The 24,967-nt window shown below is 37.9% G+C and overlaps 1 protein-coding gene and 1 long non-coding RNA gene across 2 annotated transcripts in view; one reads left to right on the forward strand and one right to left on the reverse strand.

Annotated features, from left to right (window-relative positions):
* Positions 1 to 24,967, forward strand: part of LOC142057929 (uncharacterized) — a 363,120-nt gene that overhangs the window by 336,818 nt on the left and 1,335 nt on the right. Inside the window, exon 8 of the long non-coding RNA XR_012660809.1 lies at positions 20,108 to 20,181. This is a non-coding gene — a long non-coding RNA (uncharacterized LOC142057929). The remainder of the gene's footprint in view (positions 1 to 20,107; positions 20,182 to 24,967) is intronic.
* Positions 1 to 24,967, reverse strand: part of SPON1 (spondin 1) — a 206,069-nt gene that overhangs the window by 57,501 nt on the left and 123,601 nt on the right. The window lies entirely within an intron of this gene.

The following is a 24,967-nucleotide window of genomic DNA, read 5'->3' on the forward strand; positions in this document are numbered from 1 at the left end:
AACTGTAATGTTTCTGGACTTCTTTTTCTCACACCACATGGATATGCAGAATGAACACAAAGCACAAGTAGCCTGATTATTATTATTTATATTATGGTTACAATAAGTCATCTTTATGGCTCTGTGACAGTACAAAGAGATCTTCATTTGGCCCTAGTAACAACGCATTGAGGAACTTCCACACAACAATCTATTTTAACTTGTTTTACAAGTTGGGAATATGTTTGATATATTGAAGATCTGTGAATGAACTTTGTCCCTCTGGTTCTTCAGACCACCCAAATACAACAATTGGCTGGAAAAAACAGTCAAGTGCAACTCTCTTCTTAATTATCTTGAACTAGAATTCTCTGTTGTTCTAACAGGTAGAGGTTTGCACAGAAGAATGTATGCATTCTCAATATGTAAAACTTCAAACCCACAATGATTCTTACTGGAATGAATTCCAGAAGGTCCAAGAATGACTGCTCTCAGTTGGCTCTTATCTGATTTTACTTACATTGAGAAAACTAAAAGATCAAATGTTTCTAGCCAACTAAAGTAAATTATATAGGAATTTGTCATTTTGTGGCTCTATGAATGAGAGATTAATTATAGGTACCCCAGGAGAGATGTTTCAGTTCATCTAAATTTAACAACAAAAGATACAGGCTTTGTTTTATAATCAGAGTTTTTGAGCTGACATGTTATTGCAATTACTTAAGAGTTTTTATTTCAATTTAATATATATTTGGACTTGTATAAAAATTGTAAGTAGAAAAGTATTAATATGCCTAACAAATTACATATTGTAATGCGCAATGTACAACATAACGGCTAGAACACTCATCAAAATGAAATTAGAACTCAATTGACCTGAGCCCAGGTCAGGAAATTATCTGACATTTATAATTTTACTTCAGTAAAATTTTTCTTATTAGTCCACATAAAAATCTGCTTGAAATGTAAAGTTTTATGTGAATGAATATCCTATATATATGTATCAGAAAAGATTTATCTTAGATTTCAAAATTGAAGAGCTATAATTCTGTACTGATACAAAGTAACATAAAAAATGTACTTCCAAACTGGAGCACAGCTGCAGTACCAGAAAAAAACATATATATGTGTGAAATTCATATTCAGTTCTCACATAGCCAGATGTGTTTAAAGGCCACTGTAAGAATGTCTTATAAATTTAAATGTCTGTTAATAGAGTGGAGGCAGTCAAGGCAACATATGCTTAAAGACTAGCTCAGATTGTGAATCTCCAGATAATGGAACATTATTTGAATCTCACATGGGCCCATCCAAAAATATTCTAGTACTGCATCTGTCCTTTGGAGAATGTGCTACATGCATGAAAATCTATTGACTACAGCAAGGCACTGAGTAGAGACATGGTGTCCCTCAGTGACAGGAAATCCTAGAAGAAAATCTAGGCAGTTGTTCTGAGTACGCTGCCCAAAATAGCTTAGCACACCTGGCAGATTTCTTCTGAGAAATTATAAATATCCTGTTAAAATTCCTATTCGTTTGTTTTCACATACTTTTATCACTGCTGCTACAATGTAGATAACTTTTTAAAATATAGCAAACGGGAAGCCACTTCCAGCCATTTCACCAGTGATACTAATAAATTTCCGAAGTATGAACATATAGTTTGTATTCATTATTTTTGCCAGATGGTAGTTTTTAGGTTATTGCACAACATAATGGTTATAGAGTACCAATAATTAATACATATTTTTACTCTAAAACTTCCCCCACCCCCACCCCTCCAAATATGCAGTCATTTTCTCTACAGGCTTTATAATGTTTCCTTAGATAAGGTACCTAGGTGTTCTCCATTCTTTCATTACAGAAGACCTGAGAACTCTTCAGAAGATATTTGGTTGTCAAAGGAAAATGACAAGGTTTTACAACTGACCACTCATGCTACGATTAACTGTTGTGGATTCTGCTCACAGTTTAAAGGCTTCCTCTAGAAAAATACTCATATTGACAACTATACCTCTGACATAAAATAAAAATCATTCTGTTAACTTAACAGAAACTATGAAAGCTCAGAAATCAGTGTAATCTGTGGGGAGTTTTTTTGTGTTGGTTCCTTTGTTTTGTCCTACTATTCTATGTTCAATGTTTACCTAATCATTAACAATGAAATATTGATGCACGTGGACAGAAAAAAAAAATCTGTTCTATCAATTTACCTGCAGACAAAATATATTTCTCACAAATGTCTGCCAGTAGGTGATTATAAGACAACAATGAGGAGATAAAACATACCTTTCTTCTATTAAACTTTTCTGTTGGTACTGAGCCCCATGACCACTGCAGAATGATGGTGGAGGACAATGAGTTTTTCTAAGCCATCAACAAGCCAGAGAACATGAAAAGGTGGCATCATTTTTCTAATAGCCATTTTCTAATCAGCCTGGACCTGGCAGCACCAGCCAGAGCAAAGGAATAACTCATTCCCCAGTGCCAAGGTAGTCTTTTCTGTCCCAGAAAGCAGAACAGAAAAGACAATGAGACTTTGTGCTGTCCATACTTCACTATTTAAAAATGAGTTGACACCAACAGCTCTTTTTAGCCCAACTTGTGAATAGTTACAATTCCTGATAGCTGCCCATTTGGCTTATGTTGAGTACTTCCTCTCAGTGACTAACAATTATAACTATTTATGGACAGAAATGGGCTAAAACTTGAACACAGGAAGTTGTTATGAACTAGTGAGGATCTTGGTCCTTGACTTTCCCTTTATTTTCTTGATAAAGGATGTTTCTTTCAACAAATATAAGTTTACACGTCTTTGCCAGTTTTATATCGACAACGTACCAGGAATTATTAAAAGGGTAAATCTCTACTGCTCATCACTCAGCCTCTCCAGCTGTTCACTGAGATCTCATATATAGTCTGAATAAAATGACATACTACAGAAATACTGCATTCATGGGGCAGGTGTGTGGATCATGGTCAGGGTGGAGGCTGGTAAAGGACAGGTTGACTCTATGCTTAATGTCTAGAAGTACCAAGCAGTTGCAGCTCCCATTCAAGTCAAAGAAGACATTTTTATTAAAAAAATTAATGAGCCAAAAGATCAATTAATGTTGTAATTGTCTCTCTTCTGTTTTCTCAGAATGTGTGCATGTGTCTTAATGATTTAACGGCAGAGACAGCACAGGTGGCCATGGGGTGGGGGGAAAGGGGTAACTGTGGCCATTACTCCAGAGCAATCAGAGTTGTGAGAGACAGAAATGTGTGCTTAGGAAAAAAAAAAGAGAGAGAATCTCAAAAGCCAGTGGGGCAAGAGGGATATAAAATCTCTTTCCAACTGAACTGGCAGAAAGTCAAGGCCTGTCAAAGCAATAACTGCAGTAAAACTGAAATTGTCAGGCACTGTTAGTCACTGTGTTCATATGCTAGTGCTGCTGGAAGCATTTAAAGGAGGTGCCAACCACTGCTATTTAAAAATACAACCCCTGCTCTACCCACCCCCAGCCCACTCCAAACACAACATAATTTAAAAAAAAAATATCATTCCACTCTATTTGCACTTTTGTCCTGTGGCTGTCAAGCAGGGTTAGGAAGGAGACTGCTCAGGTTCTCTTTTTGTGAAAGAGGTACAGAATGATGCTCCTCTGGCATGACTGGAAACACATTGGAAACGGGGATACTGAAGAAAAGTATTATTTAAAAGCTACACAGGAATATTTCCATTATTTTGTTGGTACGTGTCTAAAACATTTTAGATCATTCTTATTTTTTATTTCTTATATAATAGAACTGGATAATTTATTTCTAAGGCATAGTATTCTTCCTACACACCCTATGACCTCACTGATGAAGACACTTCTGAAATATGTATAGGAAAATAAAAAAAACTTGGAGATGTCACCCATGCCTGGAGCTACCACTTATCAAGGATCACATCCTACAACCTCTAATCCAGTGACAGTACAAAGCATGTAGTAGGTACCATCACTGAAATATTTAGCTAGCTAGTAGCGTAGGAATAATGGTACTTTCCTAATAACAAGAGAATACGGCAATTCATTAAAAAATTTATACAAAAGATACTTAAATACTGTAATGATAAGCTCTTTAGAAGATTATAAATAATACATAATGCCTTTGATCACACTGTTCTTAAAATTATGTATTTTCAAACTCAGTACTACAAAAGCATGTAGAATAATAGCCTACTCAGTGTGCTGTTCTGCAGATTTCCTCCTTCACCCAGAACTTTCAAAACATAACAGGAAATCATCAGCCATGGAGTCATATTTAGAGGGTACCACAAGAATGTGTCCTCAGCACACAGCTATGTATAACCCTAGCAGCAATTTGGAAAGAAATATATGGACTCCTTACTAAAAAAATTTCATATGATGCAAAATCTGGCAACACGTTGCAGAAAGTTAAGAATAGATCAACTGCACTGCACAGATCACTTAGGAAGCTGGATTCACTCACTGCATAGGTTTATAAATACATTTAAATATAATACCTGAAGTTTAGGAACAAAGCATAAAGAATATATAATCAAAGGAACAGGATCCTAGAAAACTAGTTCTGGAAATGGCTTAGGAAACTGTGGCTAATCAAGTAAGATGAACCATGACAAATACTAATTCAGGTTTTTAAGAATAACCAGTTAAATGACAAATACTAGAAGGAAAATTATTATAATCCTACTATTATTTCTATCCACCTCATATGGATAAACACTAGTACTGGCTTCCACACACAGGAAAAAAAAAATCAAAACAAACAAAAAAATGAAGGAGAGGGAGAAAAGGTTTTTTAAAAATGAAAAAATATCTGGATCTGGAAAAGCAGACTTTAAATGAGACACATAGGACATTTGATTTATTAAACTTCTTTACAGAAATGTTAAAAGAATGACTTTTATACCTTAACTGTGAAAATACTTCAGTTAGTAGCTAGTTCTAAAATCCGGTATGCAAAAAAAATCAAGATCCGACTGGCTCAAGGTAGAAACCCAAAGTATTATCCTCGCCGCTCTGAAACAACCTCTCCACGTCTACCCTTTGTAAATAAATGTAAAATATAACTTTCTCACTTGTCCTCCTTTAGATTAGGAGTAGGTTTATGAATCAACCAAGGAACTTTTCATTTAAGTTATTACAAACAATAAGAGGATATTTCAGGGAATGCCAGAAACAGTGATGAATTTAAGTCATCAATTTTTTAATTATGCACTGAGACGTGATGGTGCATGAATTATTATGACATTTATCTTATTTGGGACTAGCTAGTTACAAATAAAAAAGCATGATAGAATGGATTTTGATCATGATAAAGTATGGAAGATAAATAGCACACAGTTTGCTTACAGGATGATATTTAAAACAGTTGCAAAGAACGAGATGGTCTCTGCTGTGTATCGTTCAGCAGAGTAAACAAACCCCAAGAAAGTCCCTGAGGAAAGGTACGAGAGAGGTCATGTAAATGTTAAAAAATATGGAGATGAGAGCTCCCTTAAGATGGTAACTTTTCCAAAGAAATGGCTACCAAAGCTGACACTGGTTCAGCCCATGTTACCACCTTTTGGCAAAACAAGTAGGCTCATTCAGTTAACAGCATTTATGATATACTCAAAGGTAAAGCAAAATTTTCAGGCACAGGAGCAATGAAACACACATGTACAGGAACTGAATGGCAGAAAGCAGAAAGGACAGAGAAAAATAGGCTTTTATAGCTTCTGTAGGGGTCTGTAAGGAGCTACTTAGGCCTAAGTGGGCAGTCTGCAGGTTTCTGACCTGACCTTTTTGTCTGCAAAGTCAATAAAGCATTTGACTAGATACTTCTTCCCTCCCCAAAACTGACCAGATGTTCCTGTGAGTCAGAGATGCCAGTACCCTTTTCACAGAACCACTTTTCAGAGTGTAATGCCATTTGTTTTAAGGCTTTAAGCATTTCAGTATGCTGCTTTTACAAATCACTCCATGTTTACATCCCACTATGTCTACTTGCTTGGCTATTGTGAGTAAAGCCTAAAGCACAGAATTGTTAAGAACGGATCTGACTTGAATTTAGGCAGTTTGTTACCAGAGGAAAATAAACTAATACCCTTTAAATAGAGGCAAGTAAACTGGGAGAACCCCACTCCTAACCACCATCCTGCAAGGCTTGCTGGAAACATGGACCTACAGTTTTTGTGGAGCAGAATAGTGCAGCAATCATATATTAAGCCCTTTAACTCCAGTCAGTGGATGGAAACCATCTTCTCTAAGAATTAAGGGGCACAAAACAAAGCTCATGGTGTTCAGGTGCAAAACTGGCAGAAGGATGTGGTATGACACCTGAAGGACTTTAAACATGTGGCTAGTGTCACGGGACCCACTAAATCATTCAAGGGGAGACAGGACAAGTTTATGGAGAAGGAATTAATGGGGGGTAGCTAATTAATGAGATACCTTATATTGCTTGGGTAGTCATTGAGCTGAAAATACTTGGAGGCTGGTAGAGTATCAAAAGGAGGAATCACAGCCGTGCCCAGTCCTGCTGCAGCACTGGGGGCTATTTGTGACTGTTCTTTGACACACAGGCCAAGCCTATTGCTGGAGAGGGGACAGTGGGCCACTGCCACAGGCAGACTTTTGGTCTTACCCACTGTAGTTGTGCTCTGACCCCACCAGCTATTGTGCGTCACTGTCACCACTCTCAACACAACTTTGCTGCTGTTCTGTAACCCAGTGAGTCTTCTGGATGCTGAGAGTCCAAGAATGGTCCTTCATCAAGCATTGCTAAACTCAGTCTTTTCATTAGAAATAATGTGATGAAATATGCATATTTTGCAAGTAAATAGAGTGGTTTTTTTTTCTGGGGCAGCTTTAACACACACTTTATAGCACAGGCAATACATGGGCAAAAATACAAACATGGAAAGTTTCCAGACACCTTATGCATCATTGAAATGTCAGAGAATTCTAATCAGAATGTGGAAAGTAAGGCAGAATGCTTTTTAATTAGGTATCTTGCACATAGTTCTCCATGCTTCATCCTAAAACTATCTCTTGGAAAAGCTGAACTAAACTTTTCTTTCACCCAGGTTTTTGCATGCACATGAATGAGAGGAGAACTTGTATCTTTTTTTTCTGTTGTTTTTTTTTTTGTTGTTGTTGTATATCTGCTTGGTGTCCAACATTTACGCCTAATTCTTACACGTGTAAGATAGTAATGTTGCAATAAGACATGTTCTAAAACAAACATGTATTTTGAATTTAAAAGCAAAGGAATAACTGCAGTTGCTGTTGATGGATGGTGTACCTTATCTAACAGCATCTTTGAAAGTGAAGCCCATCCAATTGTTCTGTTCTCTGCCTGCACAACTTACACTGTACCTTGTTTTTCCATGGGTAAGATGCACAAATTGCCCTCTCCAATAAAAGAGATATATTCTCTAAATCCTTTTAAAAGGCAATACCTATTTGAAAAAATGATGTATCCAAGAAGTATACAATGACATGAAAGCAGCTGGCTATAACATTACACTATTTTTTTCTTGGACAACCATTAAACTAAATTAATTACCTCTCTGCTGAGTTAATTAGCTAATATTAGTACATAAATACCCCAATTAATTATCCTAAGCTAATAAAAAGACAACTGCCATCAAACGTGTTTGACACAACCGTATATGTTGAATGTAAATTTTCCCATTTGCTTCCCAATCCAACTTTAATTAAAACGTTATAAATATAAGTCATTCTCATAAATGAGTTTTATAGCATCACAAGCTAATCACTCCAGAAAAATAAATGGAGAGACAATAATCCCTTGCATAATTATACTGCCAGTTAGAAAGAATTACTTTAATAAATGGCTCATCAATTTCAGAATTTTAAAGTAAAAAGTTCACCAACCAAATGAATGTACCTGCAGCCTAACTGCCTGAAAATGAGCCCAAAAAGAAATGAAGAAAATACATTTTTTCATTGGCCTCATAATTCTGCATTTTGACAACTTCTTTGATATCTTCCCGGGAACCATTTTTATAACATTAGTTATTAAGGAAGACAAATGTTTTTAACAAAGACAAATCTTGATTGCTGTAATCTCTTTCTGGGCTTCTCAATATGTCTAGGGTTTGTTTTTTTTATTGTTTTAAAAGTGAAGACTCAGTTTTATTAGTATCTAGTTTTGTTATTTAATAAGTATGATTTATAAGAGGAGAATCAAGAGGTTTAGGCCAATACTAGTCCGTATTCAGGACTAAATATACCATCTAAAAGCTTATAAAATGGATAAGAGTTGATAACAACAGCTTGATAAAAGCTCGTAATGTGGTTTTTAATGCTCTGGCTTTTTCCAGTGTATTTGGAAAGAAAAAGATTTTCTGACAGTCATAAGTTCATAGCCAAGGGCATAAAAATTCTTCCTTTTAGGAAAATATTTTGAAAGTTTGCAAAAAGAGCAACATAATTTTTTTTTATTAAGATCCTACATGGATGGGTATACTAGTTTCTTCAGCATATCTGTGCACCCACCATTTAAAGCATTACACAAAAGAAAAAAAATGGAAGAACAATAAATACTACATGAACTGGAGAAAATAGGCATATCAGAAAACACATTCAAAGTCACATTTGGAACTTCCAGTCATTTCTGCTAGCACCAGGAAAATATTAATCATGTCCAGCAATCATGTTTTCAAGATTTTCATCAGGACTTTTCCTTTAATTTAATTATCTAAATGAACAAACTATTGTTTGCATTTTTTAAAATTAAAACAATTAAATTACTTCATTTTAACCTTTTGAAAGAACAAAATATCATATTTCTTGACCTTGTGTTCCTTATTTCTGCCCTTGTCTCATTAAACGTTATTTCTGTGATTCAAGAATCTTAAGTCTATTTAAAAGGCTAGACACATTCTCTGGTGGCCAATGACATCAACAAAAATAGGGTTCAATTTTTTGCCAGTATCACCATACTTTTCAGCTTGTGACCTAGTCCTGCATTTCTCATACAATCGAATCTTTAGAGAAATAATTCTGGACTATGCAAATATAAGTCACCAGAATACAAATTCCTAAATTTCAGATTCTTCTTTAGATCTAAGTTTGGCCTGAAATCTTTATTCAGCTTTTAAAAAGTGTGGCCCTGTGAGCAGTTGCAATACATCTCTTCTCAGATCCCCAATTCTTAGTTTGAAACCTTATCAGAAGCCCATCTTCATGCACATTTTAAGCAAGTATATTATTCGCACATTAAGAATCTGAGGATGGCCAAATACGCCTTATGCCATGCTATCTTCTGTAGCAGGGGGTCAGGCAGACTACTGATGATGACAATACATTTAACCAAGAGAGCAAGATTTAGCTGTAAAACGTCACACACTCATTAGCACACCAAAAACAATAAACAAGGGACATTACATGTCTCAGAGTCGCCACAGGTTAGAGTCATGCCTATTTATTGTCTTGTGGAGATAAGGATGTGACATTATTGCAACTTATGCACTAAACAAAGCAAGTTCTGTCATCTCTTGATTAAGCCAACAATATCCCAAATTTTGGTTATATGTCATAAAGAATTATCCATTAAGATATTTGACCCAATTTTAATTGAAAAGTGTACAGGTATTAAATCTTCTGCAAAAACGTGCCTTTTTTTTGTACCTTCATTAATTTCCTTGAAGATAACTTCTAAACAAGTAACTTTTTGAAAGTAAGCTGAAAGCAACTTCTAAGCAAACAGATGACACAGAGACCAAAATCAACATATCCCAGTCTTTGCAGTGACTACCTTTCAAATCCCCAAAATATTGACATGAAGACCAGTGTTTGACGTTTACAGGGAGGTGCCTGGCCATGACATGGCAAGATTTTGGAACATGACTTCTTTTCTTTTTCCAGTTATTAAAGGGCTCAGAAGAAAGAATCATCTGCTCCAAATTTTCCTTCCAAATGCTGTTGTATCACCCCAAGTATTTTTAACTCTCTAAAGGGGCTTTTGCTTCTTCAAAAGAGGGAGAAAACAAAAGAGAGAAAAGGAAGGAATGGAAGGAGAGGAGGAAATAAAAGCTGTTGCCCTTCAGAAAGAGTGTCTCAAAAAGAGAAAGGTGTTCTTCATTTCTAGATCTCCAGTGAAGAGAAAAAAATAAGATTAAGACCCAAATGAACACCCACACTCACATGACTTGGTTAAAGATCATTTTTCCTTGTCAAACAAAAGCAAAGAAGGGAGGAAAAAAATCCCACAGCTTCCTACCTAGATGGAAGGAAAACATCAAGCTGCTGCTTTCAAAGATTCAGAGATGCATAGCCACACGGCTTGATCTAAGTACGGGGCTGCAGGCACGCACATGTGGCAGGACTTACCTGTCTCCTCTGCTTCTCAGACATGTCTCTGGGGAGCAGGGAGGACACTGTTCTAGAGGAGCTTGCCTCTTCAAAATAATGTAACACCGAAGTCGTGGGTGGCCTTTGTTCAGCAGGGGACAAGCGCTTTTCTCCCTGTCTAGACATCACTGCACAGAAGTCAGGCATAACCTTGCTCTGAGTTACATGGATGAACTTGTTCAACAAAGTCAAATGGTTATGTAACCTGTTACATTTACTGTAGAAGTATTTCTTTCTAGTAACAGATTTCTTATTTTCAAGCTTTTTTTTTCCCCCATAAGCTCGCTCCTTTGCTGTTTTTCTACATTCACTTTGGTTTAACTTTATGTAAACCTGTTTAGACTCAATATATATAGCTGGACATGTGAGTGCCTGAATACTGAAACTCATAGTGAGGTGGGGAAAGTAGAGGCAATAAAAATTATATATTTATTTATCAGTACTTAAGCACAACCAAACGGACTGTATCACATCATTATTCTGATAATAGGATTTGGCATGGACCACCGCCATATTTCTTTACAGAACATGATAGTAACTGAGAAATATAAACTGTTTTCACACTGTTGCAGACACTGCACCCCTGGTTTTGTTGAGTTTATAGCATTAAAGAAATGTAGCACGAGATAAAGAACCCAGTGTGTGGCAGTACTCGCCTTAATGGCATGTCACTACCACTCAGTTTCACTGTGATATCAAACAGGCAGAGATCACAGAACCATAGAATCGTAGAATGGTTTGGGTTGGAAGGGACCTTAAATATCATCTAGTCCCAACCCCCTGCCATGGGCAGGGACACTTTCCACTAGACCTGCTTGCTTAAAGCCCCATCCAACCTGGCCTTGAACACTTCCAGGGATGGGGCATCCTCAGCTTCTCTGGACAACCTGTTCCAATGCCTCACCCCCCTCACAGTGAAGAATTTCTTCCTTATATCTATCTATATCTAATATCTAAATCTACCTTCTTTCTGTTTAAAGCCATTACCCCATCCTATCACTGCACGCCCTTGCCAAAAGTCCCTCTCCAGATTTCTTGTAGGCTCCCTTCAGGCTGCTATAAGGTCTCCCCAGACCCTTCTCTTTTCCTGGCTGAACAATCCCAACTCTCTCAGCCTGTCTTCATAGGAGGGGTGCTGCAGCCCTCTGATCATCTTCATGGCCCTCCTCTGGACTCATTCCAACAGGCCCGTGTCCTTCCATGTTGGGGGCCCCAGAGCTGGATGCAGCACTCCAGATGGTGGGGTCTCACCAGAGGGGAGTAGAGGGGGAGAATCACCTCCCTCAACCTGCTGGTCACAACTCTTGATGCAGCCCAAGATACAGCTGGCTTTCTGGGCTGCAAGCACACATTGCTGGGTCACATTGAGCTTCTCATCAACCATCAACCCCCCCAAGTCTTCCTCCTCAGGGCTGCTCTCAATCCATTCTCTGCCCAACCTGTATTTGTGCTTGAGATTGCCCTGACCCTTGCGCAGGACCTTGCACTTGGCCTTGTAGAACTTCATGAGGTTCACATGGGCCCACCTCTCAAGCCTGTCAAGGTCCCTCTGGATGGCATCCCTTCCCTCCAACATGTCAACCGCACCACAAAGCTTGATGTCATGGGCAAATTTGCTGAGGGTGCACTCAATCCCACTGTCCATGTCACCAACAAAGACGTTAAACCCCTGAGGAACACCACTTGTCACTGGTCTCCACTTGGACATGAGGCTGTTGACCACAACTCTTTGAGTGTGACCATCCAGTCAATTCCTTATCCACCGAGTGGTCGATCCATCAAATCCGTATGTCTCCAATTCAGAGACAAGGATGTCGTACAGGACAGTGTCGAAAGCTGTGCACAAGTGCATGTAGATGATGTCAGTTGCTCTTCCCATATCCACCAACGTTGTAACCTCATCATAGAAGGCCACCAAATTTGTCAGGCACAATTTGCCCTTAGTGAGGATGGGGACCCAAACTGGGAGTCTGTTTTCACTAAGCAGATATCAGTACAACATCTGCCCCATCATGTATTTATGAAAATCCCCCTGCTGTTCCAGGAATCACTTGAGCATGAAATAGCTGAGTTCCAATAAGTTAGAATTTCTGGCATAACTGATGCTACAGTAAAACACTTCTGCATAAAATTGGTAAAGATTATTCTAGCATAGAGGAAGTGAGTAAAATGAGTAGATTTCTTTTTGTGCTACTTCTAACATATCTTAAATATGCCCAGCACTATACTTGAGAAATCTAAAAATTTTTCCTTTTTCTTAAATGATTTTATGTTTTCTAGATACACAGAAGTCCTCTATATATGTTTCTAAAAATCCTGCACTTTCACTTAGGCAATTCAAAGTTTAAACCAAGACTGGTGCCCTACTTAATCACTGGCAAGAAAGCAAAGAAGCACCTAAAATACTTTTCCTTGCTAGATTACCTTAAGTTGATATAACTGAAACTCAATCCTGGTAGTTTCTATATCACCCTTATTTACCAGGCAGCAAGAATGCACTGGGCACTTCCAACTGAAGAGGTTTAATTAGTAGAGACTACAAAGTATACCTTTCATCTTAATGCTTGGTTTTATACAACTAATACAAACTAAAATATTACTCAGGTTTCTATACTACATCTACTCAGTAGTACCAAGTAGAAAACTTTTTTCCCCCCATTAATATTCTTCTTTGTAAATACATTAGATCCTGTAAATCCTGTAAATACAGATATTCAAATTGACCTTTTTCTTTGAGAAAGATAACTTTCCACTGAAAACTCATTTATTAATTTTTTGAACTAAAAATCATCATCTGAACTTGATAACACTGGATATAATAGTTTGATTGTCCTAATCCTCTAAGAAATCCAGATCAAATACAAGTGTCCTAGATAGTCTTGACCAGAAAATGTAAAGGAGGAGCAGAGGTTCCCACTCTCAGCTGTTTCCAGGAGCCAAGTGTCCAACATGACTGTGGCCAGCTGCAGTCCCAGCAACATCCTGGCTCCTCCCTTGGCCCTCCTGGAGCATCTCAGGAATGGCTGAGATCCAGCAGCAGCAAAGACCTGCTTTCCTCTCTGGCTGGGTTTTCTGCCAAGCTGTGAACAAGCCGCTACCTTCCAGAAACAGACTCATTCACCTGCATGATGCCGGCCTTGGTACCCCTGGTCCCACGAAGACACGTTACCTCTTTGACAAGCAAGATATTTGAAAAATTATATCTGAGGAGGAACTGGAAACTATAAGCCCTTCCCACCAACAGAGACAGGATTGGCAGGAGTTTGGGCACATTTGGGTCTGTGCCAAGAAACAAATCCTATCTTTCTGGCAGAGATTCCTGCCTTTATGAAAGCACTGGTATGCCTGTTCCCAGCAGGGGCCTAAGCACAAAGCCTCTGGAGTTACTGTCAGGCTCTCACCTGATTCAATGAAAGGAGCAGCACTGTGGCAGGAGATTGATGGAGATCTCCTCTAATACTTTATACATCCTGACAAATAGAACAGTTTCCTCAGAAGTGGAAGCAATTAGTTCAACTTTTCTGCATGGCACAGATAGTGGGTTTGTGGACACGTAAAAAGTCCAAAAATGTTGCTTATCCAATCTGGCAAATAAGGCCCTAAGAATATCCAATGTCTGCAGTCTGTTGTGGGAGAAATCCAACTCTGAATTAAGATGAAAATTTCTACCTGGAAGGCTATTAAACATGCAAATTGATTATCTCTTATCTGGTAGGTTTTTTGGGACTCAAAGTATTTAGGGTGTGATAATATATCTCTCAAAAATGTATACTTAGACTGAGGGTTTGGTAAAATTCTATGGGCTGTGCAGACAGATATCAAACTGGAAAACAATTTTGCTCCTTTCCTGTCACAGCCTCTGAATGAATATCAAATGTGGCATTATTTAGTCAAGTTATTTGACATGGTAGAAACTGTGCAGTGAAGGGCTGCTTCTGGTGAGATAAGAACAACAGATGTGGAACTAGAGCCTCCTACTCCACTGGTAGATTATTTCAGCTGTATTTATTCCATGTATTCAGAACTCCCTTGCATCAAACCTTCTGTTGTCACCCATGTGCCAAAAAGCTCTAAGCCTTTTGCTCTACTGAGCTTTGGGAAAAACAGAGGCAGAATTTTGACTCCAAAAGCTGTTCACTATACAGGTACAATATGCTGACATTTCTAGACCTATATGTAAAACGCATTCAACAGCTATTGTATATATTATATTATATTTATTGCATTATATTATATTAGTTTCTTACATGTGAAACATGGGGACTTTCCAGTCCTAAAACGTGATTCTCACTGTTCCTCTGCCACTCAATTCATTCTTAGCTGAGCTGGGGATTTTGCATTTCTCTTATGCAACTGGCTCTACCATCTTAACTTTTAAGTAGCAGGGTCACTTTTTAGAAAAGAGAGAATAGTGTATCACCAGCATCTTTACAAACATTGGCATCTTCTCTGAGAGGCTACTGCAGGTATTAGTTGTAAAGTTGGGGAGATGGCTTAGGAATCTGAGGATACAAAACTTGTTTTCCAAATAGCCATCATCTCCCATTTGATGATGAACCATTTCCCAGCACTGCTGCCTTGGCTGAATTCCAGCTGGAACTATGCCTATCAGTGGCAATTTCTGTTTTACCCCAGTCTCCTGAGATACCCATCCCCCTAATAACAGATTTTTTCATTTAATTAGAGGTCACATATTGTAGTATTTTGTGTAACTTCCGTATACTTTATGCACATTATTTGTATATTCTATATGGAAATAAAATTTTATGGCCAAACAGATCACTTTGATAATTTAATACAGGCAAATCTAAAAATTTCATATTAAGTAAATTTCCCTACATGATAGCTTTCAGATAATTGCATTGCCATCTCACCACAAATAGGCAGCAAATACTTGGCATGCAGGCAGCCAATATCTACCTCATTTCCATTTCTATACCTTATTCTGCAATGGCAATGGTGTTTCTCTACTTCACAAATAAGAACACAAACATGTAAAACATGTAGATGTTTAATGGGATGAAAGAGACAGTGGTTTCAAATTGTTCACTAAGTGAATATTATTCCATATGCCAACAATACTATGACAGGTCCCCTTGAAACATGATATCAATTATATATGCCTCTGCTCTCAGAAACTCCTCTGTAAGCATTAGACAGCTTCACTCAGTGGGTCTGGCTCCCTGTGGTGCATATAGTCCAATTTTCTGATTGAAGAATTAAGAATGCATTTTGCTCTTCATTTCTGTTATTTCAGCTAAAGTGATCTAAGGAGACCTGTGTATATCTGTTTCTTATTAACAGGAACATTCACAAATTTCTTCTTAGATACTGAGTGCAGCTGAACCAATGAGTTTAGATCAGGGAAATCAGGGCCATAATACAGTAAAAAATCAGATTGCTCAGTGTCAGGGCTAGTCTTATTTGTACAGGAAAGTATAGATGTTGAAGACGTGTAAGACTGCATGCAAACTGCAAGTACGGCAAATGGGAAAAAAAGGCCTTTTTTTAGCAGTTAACACATACTACATACAGAAATCACTGAATGAGAATGAGTCCAGAACTCCACAAGCCCATATTTCAGAACACAACTTCATTTTAAATGAAAATTTATTTTATAAACCCTTGCATAGTTGATGGGTGACAAACTCAAGACTGAAAACTATCAACATATCTGTGAAAACAACTATGCTATAGCCATATATTATGTCAACTACGAATTTCTGATGCTTCTCTATACCTTAACTACCTTTTAAGACAAGTTTTGTTATCTAGATATATTTCCTATACTTACAGCTCTCAAAGAAGCTGTTCGTTCCCAAATATGTCATGCTATTTCTAAACTGCCCTTCCTCACACTTTAGCCTGTTTCTGACCTCAGCTGAAATTTTCCACTTAAATCCATCAACATTTTCTCACAACGTGCACTGCAAACAAAGTATATAGGGCTTTACAAAAGCTGCTTTCAGAATATATGCAGAATGAAACCCCTACCAAGAGATGTGAATCAGATTTACACAAGGAAAAGAGAGATCTTCAGCACGGAACCTTTCTCCAAAGCTTCTTTAAGAAATAGGTTAGCACAAGCACTCTTCTGACACTCCACTGACTAGGTACAGTGAAAATATTCATTACAGCACAATTGTCTAAAACTGAATATAAATAGTAGTGATGCAATCCTTCCCTGAGGCAGTTTTGGCTGTGTGCAGAAACTGGCTGAGCATTAGATTATTTATATCACAGAGTTTAGGACCTAAAAATCTGAAGGGGTGGGGGAGTTAAGCCAAGTCAGCAGACATTTCTTCCTAATCAGAAGATTTTGCTCCTGTCTTCAAGAAAGGATCACTTGAGTCCTAGTCCATTTACTCAGCAGTGAGGCAGGTTGCTCAGTGGTGCTTGTTACAAAATGCAGTTCAGTGCTCTACATTTCTGGAACTGCGACCACACTTCCTGTTCAGTCCACCCAGAGCTACATTACAAATGTATAAAATTTTAAGATTGCTGTTTTCCCTTCAGCCGAGCACAGGCATCAGTTAGAAAACTATCACTTGCACCTCAGTGGCCCAAAGAGGATTCAATAATTCTGGAGAGGTGGTTCCCAGAACTGGCTGAAGAGCCTTGTGCAGTGCTGGTGCCTTTTGCTCAGCTTGGGAACAGGGATACAAGGGCAGTTCCTGCAGTTGCTGCCCTCGGATCCTCATGGGCTTGCGGGATCCCTGGAGCTGAGTGTGCTGCTTCTCCCCTTGCTCCACCCAGTGCCTGAGCAGAACTCCTTCAAATGGCTCAGCTCTCCTCTGCTTCTTCTCAGTTTATGTATGGTGTGACTTAGCTTTAGTTAGGGGGACAATTGGTTCTTCTAGATCAGAAGGTCCCTGAGTGCCTGGAGACTTCAGTATTTCAACCGTTTGAACTGGAAGCTCAAAACTAGGCTCCAGCTCAGACTTTATGCATCATATAAACATACCTAATTTTGATGTAACATGCTTAAAAAAATGACGCTTGATGTCTTAGTTTTCAAATGACTCATCAGTCCACCAAACCTTCCAGAAGTTTCCTTAATTAGGGTAGGATGGGTGAGGGAATGGAGGTAGAAAGAGTCCCAGGTCAATGTCCTTCCTCCTAACTATTTTCCTCACTAGTTTTATTAGAAACATAACTTTCTTGTCTGTAACAGCTACAAAAATTTGGTAACACTGCAGGATGGACCATTCATGAAATGCCTGGAGACAAAGCTGCTTTTAGATTACATGGTTCTAGCTTATTTTTACATGTAACAGGTGACACAAGAAGTAAAGAAAAAGTGCCCTTTGGGGTTGGTTTTTTTTTTGCGTTTTAAAAATTATATTGTATTTTGCACAATTATTGCCAATTTAAATTATTTGCCAATTCAGAATTATTGAATTTTGTATTTGCATCTTCAAACATCATGTATGCAAAGTTGTAGACTCTCTAGAAAAGCCTGCAAATGCCAGTATGGACTACGTGCTTATGTGGATCTGACTATGTGATATGGGAGCTGTGATGATATAGACTATCCAAAGAAAAGCCTGTTTACAGAGCCACTGTGCTGAGACTGTGCACTCAATTCACAGTGACAGAGAACAACCCATGTGACCCTAGTAGTTCTCATACACATTTGTCAAGAAAAAACAAGTCCCAGATCAATATGCCACAAATATGGTTATGGGAAGTTTTGTCAGGAGGCCCTAATGGAACATTTGCAAATGAGCAGTCAATTCTATGCATTAGTAATGGGACCATAATGCAGTCTCCTGCTCAGGGATGTTATGCTGCACGATTGGACAGGGTGCTCAATAATCTCTCCCAGGCTCCCCTTCCCATGAAGTGTTGGACCAGATGATCTTTCAAGGTCCCTTCCAACCTGGGCTCTTCTGTGATTCTGTTGGTATATGATTTACCTTGCTACCCATGCGTATTTGATCAAGGTACATTTTTAGTCTACATTCAAAGTATTGTCATGCTCTCTAACAGCCCTAAGAACAACAGCATCCTTTTGACACCTGTGAATCATTTTTGGGTCCCCTCCCTCCACTGCACACAAGTGCTCTACCAGTGTTTCTTGGTTTTGAGTTTCCCTCACCCCTGTTTTACTTCCTTTTGGACCACTCCTTAGCAAAGGCATCTGTTGCTCCTAAAAACTTGGAAAGGAGAACTGTCAAGGTTTCTTTTCTCCTCTCTCTCCGTACTATTTTTACCCTTCCTGTATGTCAACCTGCTGGAGGGAAGCTGGGCTCTTCACTCTGACTCTCCTTACTAACTCCATTGCATCCTCCTCTGCCACAAAGACAACTTAGATTTGTCACCTATTAAGCTGCATTACAAAGTAGAAGTGGGAAGCACCAAGGCTGTACTGCACACCACACATTTTTCTGGGAGAGAATGGTCTTTATCCTCCCTCTGTCATAGTCTCAAAGTGTTATCTCCTGCCTTCCCTCTCTATAATCAAGTGCATTTTTTATGGACAGGTGTAGGCGCCTATTGGAAACAAAAAAGCTGGAAAAAAAACCACCAAACCCAAATTTTTGCAGTAGCCATTTTTGAGGGCTGCCTGTAATTACACCCACACGTATTTTTCCATAGAAACAATACTGTAGCTGTAAAAGAAGTTACAAAATCATAAATACAGGGGAAATGGCATGTGGGCTCAGAGGCAAGTGGAAAGGGGTTTATAAATTCAGGCAGAAGGGCAGAGATAAGTAATAAATTAGCCTTTTCTGTGCTCCTCCCCTCCCCTTAAGCTGAGGTCCATGAAATGGATAAGATTGCTTACGGATTGGCTGCTAATGGATTGCTACAAATCTAGGGAAATTAATAAGTCAAACCTTCCCATGTAAACTGAAGAACATATATGTAGACCAGCCATTTGGGTGAGTTAATTACCAATGTAATTTTGTTAATTGGTACCAATGTACCAATTCTTTTATAGCCCTGTCATAAAAATAAAATGCTATTTTTGTGCGCAGAGAATCTACAACTGTCCTCTTTCTTCCTGATGAAAGACTATACACACAGCTTACTGAACATCACTTGAAGGAATTTAAAAGCAGAATAATAACAAAACTGCTAGATGGAAAAACAGGAGAAAGTCTGCTGCAAACACGAGAATAAAAGAAAAAAAGCATAAGAAATCATGTAAAACTACTTTCACCTGGTTCTTTGAAAATTTGTGCATGGCATAAAGCTAGTAATGCCAGCAACAAGAATAAAAAAATGAATCCTTTATGATCTCTCATTTAAGACAGAGAAAAACATTTGGTTTTCCTGCTATTACAGAAGGCTTATCTATGCATATGTAAAGCATAGTTTCAAATTGCAATACTTCAACAAGCAACCAGAATCTATTCACAGGGTCACTTTGTTGCCATTATGTCTCAGCACTGTAGGAAAGCCCTTGGGGTTGTAACTCAGAGGCAAGTAGGTCTGTTTTAAATACCAACATAAGTGAAACAAGAAAATTAGATGTTTGGGAATCACAAGACTATTTTTGAGGAATTCATTGGAAATGCCAAGATAAACATTTTGTGATATTCACTAGTTACTGCATACTGATGTTTGGAAGTTAAATAACCAGGTTGTTGAGTACAGTTACTCCACTTCAGAACACAAAATGTAAACGTCCACATTCTCCATCCACTTTGCCAGTTTGGCTCTGACAGTGTCCCAGTATCCATTCTCAGACAAATGAGATTTCAAACTCCAATTTTTTTCTCACACTGTCCTTTCTCTTTCAGATACAGGCCTAAAGAGTTATAACTAAGGAGTATCTTCCTTAGAAATGTTGCAGAAAATGGGGAAAAGAGAATGGGTAAGTTGCTGAATTGATACTTTCCCTTTTGCATACTTTTGTGTTTGTGGGAGAGAAAGGCTAAAGAAGTTTGACAGGGTAGGTTACAGTTCTTTCTTTTTGTTGCTATTGGATACAAACTTCACTCTCATTCCCTGTCCTGCTGCCAGAAACAACCTCATACTACCAGGAACACCAGCCAGGTACTTGCTGGGGACTCAGATACAGGTATGACTGAGGTGAGGTTCTGGCCTACCACCAAGAAAGGGTCTGGTTTCCCAGACCATGTGAAATTATTGGGAACAAATGGCAGAATGGAGGAGGTATATTAGGGAGAAGCCAGGGACTCGTACTAGACCCAGAAGTTATAAATTTCCACAATTTCTGTGACTTGTTTGAATTCTCTATCTAAATTTTATGTAGCAATTTGGCTGCTATCTTTTGTCTAATTAGAACTAAATGTAGACTGTACTTTAACTCTACTAATTCCCTTAATGTCATTATCTCAAGTTTGCAGAGGTATTCAGTAATGTCTACCCTAGTGCCCTTTACATAAGGTTAATTTCTTTTCCAAGTAATAACACAGGCTGAGGATTCAAGTGGTGATTTACTTAGAGCTAAATAAGAATGACTTGAATTGAATGAGAGGGAAGAGGCTTCTTAATTTGCACTGTTATTTTTTTCTTCCTGTTGTGTTATCATTGCTTTTCCATCTCTCCTTTAATAAGATGTCTCTCCCTCCTCCCTGGTATCTGTCTACTTGCAAGGATCTTTGTATCTATCTGTTTCTTGTCCTTCTATTTTTAGTGCACATCTGTTCCTGTTTTGACCTCAATTCTCTCTCATCTTGGGCTTCATTTTTCTGTGTCTCCCTACTGCCAGATCTTTTCACAGCTGCCACATCCCTTCTCTCTAGCAGATCCATATTCTTTCTGCTGGTGGTCAATGCCTGGAGTCCCTCCCTTGACATGCTACCCGCTAAGAGAAGCAGCTCTCCAGGACCCCCCTGCTCAGCTGTGCCACCTTCACCCAACTCCTTACTTCCAAACACTGCCAGCGTGGGCAAGTTACAAAGTTTATGACTTGCCCTCTATTTTCCTCCTGCATTTCTTTTATATTTTTCTAATATCTTAAAACTTTCCCAACAACTGCAAATTAAACTTGTTGGCCTTTATGAGCATGACAATAAATGCCACTTTTGTTCAATTCATAGGCTGTATTTCAATCTTCTTTAGATCAGTAATCATGAAATTCGTTTTGTTCCACCTCATTTCTTCCCTCTTGTGTCATGTCTTTATTCACTGGTACAGTTACTATTTTCATTACTCCATTCTTTCTTTTGCTAGGTTTTCCTTTTCTCCCTCTCATGTTTCTTTCTTTTTGTGTGTACGCACAGTTAACATTTTTGTTATGCCTCAACTTCCTATCACCATCTCCTTTGGAGACCTCAATCTGAGAGTCACCACATCAGATTAAATGGGAAGCATTAAACAGCTGTTGCTTACAGGGTGGGCTCTGGATCTGGGGACTCCGCATCCAAACCCCTCCTGGAAGCAGAATTAGGAGCATGAACAAGGAAATGGAGGAGGGTCTTTACTGCTTTACTCTTGACCATGGGAACAGGTTTGCAGGGGAAAGTGTTTGTCCTCATCTTCTCAGGTGCACCTACTAATGCACCTAGTGCTGCTCTAAATCACGGGAGTGCCAACATAAGCATTGGTACATGCTGACAGGCAGTGATGCCTCCTGACACTTCGCCCTACCAGCACGGTCTAGTGACTGTGAATAAAGCAGACAAAGCCCTTTGCCTCTTCTCCTTGTCATTACCGAGACCCCTAACGCTGTTGCCCCATTTGTAAAAAAAGATTTTAAAAAGTGTCGTGCAAACAGGGATCAGCTAACATATTTTCCCTGTTTCGCTGATGTGTGCTATACTTTTGTTCCAGTCAAGTATCCGTGACATTTCAGTGTTATAAAATAGTAGGGTTGTAACAGAATATAGTAACACTTAAATAGGAAACTCAGGATAATACTTTTAAAAATGGAATTTTAAAAAATTACTCTGTACTAGATGCATATTATCCAAAGGCCACATATGCCTTTAGCAACTTCTAATTAGATAGTGAACATGTCAATGCTACAAATGTCTACTTCTAATTGTATGTAATATTGTAGGAAAGAGGTAGGTGCACTGCAAACAGTGCTCAACTGAAATGCTAAACATTATCCCTTCTGCTAAAACTCCCTCTTAGAGCACAATGGGAATCTAATTAACATGCTTAGTGTCTCTCCAAAATTCAATTCAAACACAAAGTGTGCTATCAAAGGCTCGAACATCAGACAGAAAAGTAATTTGGGATGACTGAGCTATCTCTACAAATACACTAAATTAACTCTAATGGGTCCATATGAAAAATGATACCGAATGCAGTTAAAAGGACTTCACCTGCTTTTAAGAAAGAATAATAAAGTTATTAGGAATTTTCTTTAACCTTAAAGCTACCTTGCAATTGTTAAGTATGATTGTGTAACTTGATAAATGCAGCAAATCACACAGTATCTTGTGAGTAGACTTGTGTGTGACATTTTTCTCTTCAGTGGTCTTTTCTCAATGAAGAAAGTTTTCTCTCTGCCTTAAAGAGACAGAATCTTTCAGAATCTGCAGTTTTTATGGTTCTCTCAAATTTCACACAAGAGTGTCATTTACAGGCTTTGCATACTTTACTCCTTTTTTTTGTTAAAAATATTTTTATACATTAGATTTCAAGCTACCCTGATACCATTTCCCATCCAAGTAATTTCTTTGCTGCAGCATTTTGCATCTCCATGTTGAAGATGATAAACCAGCTTTCAGCATTGTTTATCAGGTGCCCAGGGCGGGTGTGTCATTTCAGTAAATGCAGGACGGTAATCAGCTAAATCATAAAGAAGAAAAGGAACAAAACCAGCTGTTTTTGTCAAAATCCCTTTATGGATTGGAATAAAGCACACTCTCCCACATTCAGCACAGTAAATGAATAGCTCACTATCACCTATCAACTTTTCTGTTTATATAGACACGCTATTCTGAGCGCATTAAAGCTATGTTGATAAAAGCAAAATGGTTTATTTTTTTACTCTAGATTTCAAAGAAATGTTCTTAAGAAGGAAGGTATATCTAAGGAGCAATGCCTTATCACAACACTGTTATTAGCATTTCTTCAAAGATGCCTTCTACTTCGTCCTGGCTACAAAGACTAAATCTGCATTTGAATACAGATATTCAAAATGAAGTTGAAAATTGTCAGAGTCTTATGGAAAAGATGGACATAAGCCAGAAAACTGAATTGTAGCGAAAGGAAAAAGACATTACGTGTTCACAGATAAGCAGGTCTTGTGTGATAGATATGAAATCAGAAAAGGAAAATGTTGCCTACATTTCAGAGGGGTTCCATGCTGATCACAAAAACCCAAATGTGAATGCTAGTCATTTGACTTGTCACCAATTACCACTAGTGCTAATGCCAAAATGGTCCCTCACTTTATGAAACTATCAAGTTTTTGAGTGTCTCTAAGTATTTACTGCCAAGATCACTGAAATCTAGGTTCTAATATATCCACACCTGTCTGCTGAGATTCTGTTCCTTCACAAAAATGTGTAACAAACCCAGGAAGTATAATTATGCAGTCTCTGAGACAATTTTTCTTCATAAACCCAGTCAATTAGGGTTCAGATCTTAGCGTCCTTATTTTATTCTAACAACAGTTTAGTTGTGCCAAATATTTATATAAAATAAATGTTAATCACAACTCTTGAAATAATTGTTTAGAATAGGCCTTAGAAAGGGTCATGACAACAAATTCCATAGCCAAAGCTACACTGAATAAACGTCGCTTCTTATCCATTTTGTATCTGAAACCTTTTAATTTAATCCATTATTCATCTATTCTGATAAAAAAGTAAGTAGGAAGCAGGAAGTTTTGAATAGCATTTTTATACTATTCTGTATTTTATATTCCCCACAGAAAAAACATTTAAGAGGCAGTTAAAGCCAACAGACTCTAACAGTAGCTGAAGGATAAAAAAAGTACGATAAGAAAAAAATTGCTGCCAAAATAGATAGTTAAAAAAAAAAAAGACGACCTTCAGTGCTCAGTGCTACAGTTAAATTTAAAAGAAACTGAAATTTTGCCAGAGTTCTGGTTTTCCTTTTAGCCACATCAAGGTGTAATACACCAAAGCTGCCTGATTTTTTTGACCTTATGCAGACCAAAGCACCAAGATCTTTTACTGGTTGCCTATAGCTTGTACAGAAAGCAAACTCACTCATTCACTCCTGAAATACTTGTAAAAATTATACTTTATTGATTTTTTTTTTTCCACATACTATGTGGATGTGTAACTGCCTTAGGTATTTTTTGAGTAGACACCCAAATGAACAAAGTGAGCTTTGTTTTATAGGACATTTTGATATTCTTTTATTATCTGCCCTACAAAATAGTAGAACATATCTTAATATCTTAGCCCTCTCTTTTTGATAATCTGTAATTTCATGGAGCTGTATACAAGTCAAACTTTTTTTATGTATTTCCTAGGTATTTGAAGTCATAAAATATTCATCAGTACTTGGGTTTTCACTACAAAAATTCAATGTTTTCATAAGCCCTATGACTTATTCTTAACATTACTTGGGGCTTTCTCAAAAATTACTCATTAACAGATTAACTAGTTAAATTAACAACCAAAAAAAGTCTTATAATATGTATAAACATGACCATTTCAATCTTTATCTTCCAGAAAGATAACTCAATTCAATGACAGCTCAAA

This window comes from Phalacrocorax aristotelis, chromosome 5, assembly GCF_949628215.1.
Source record: "Phalacrocorax aristotelis chromosome 5, bGulAri2.1, whole genome shotgun sequence".
Lineage (NCBI taxonomy): Eukaryota > Metazoa > Chordata > Aves > Suliformes > Phalacrocoracidae > Phalacrocorax > Phalacrocorax aristotelis.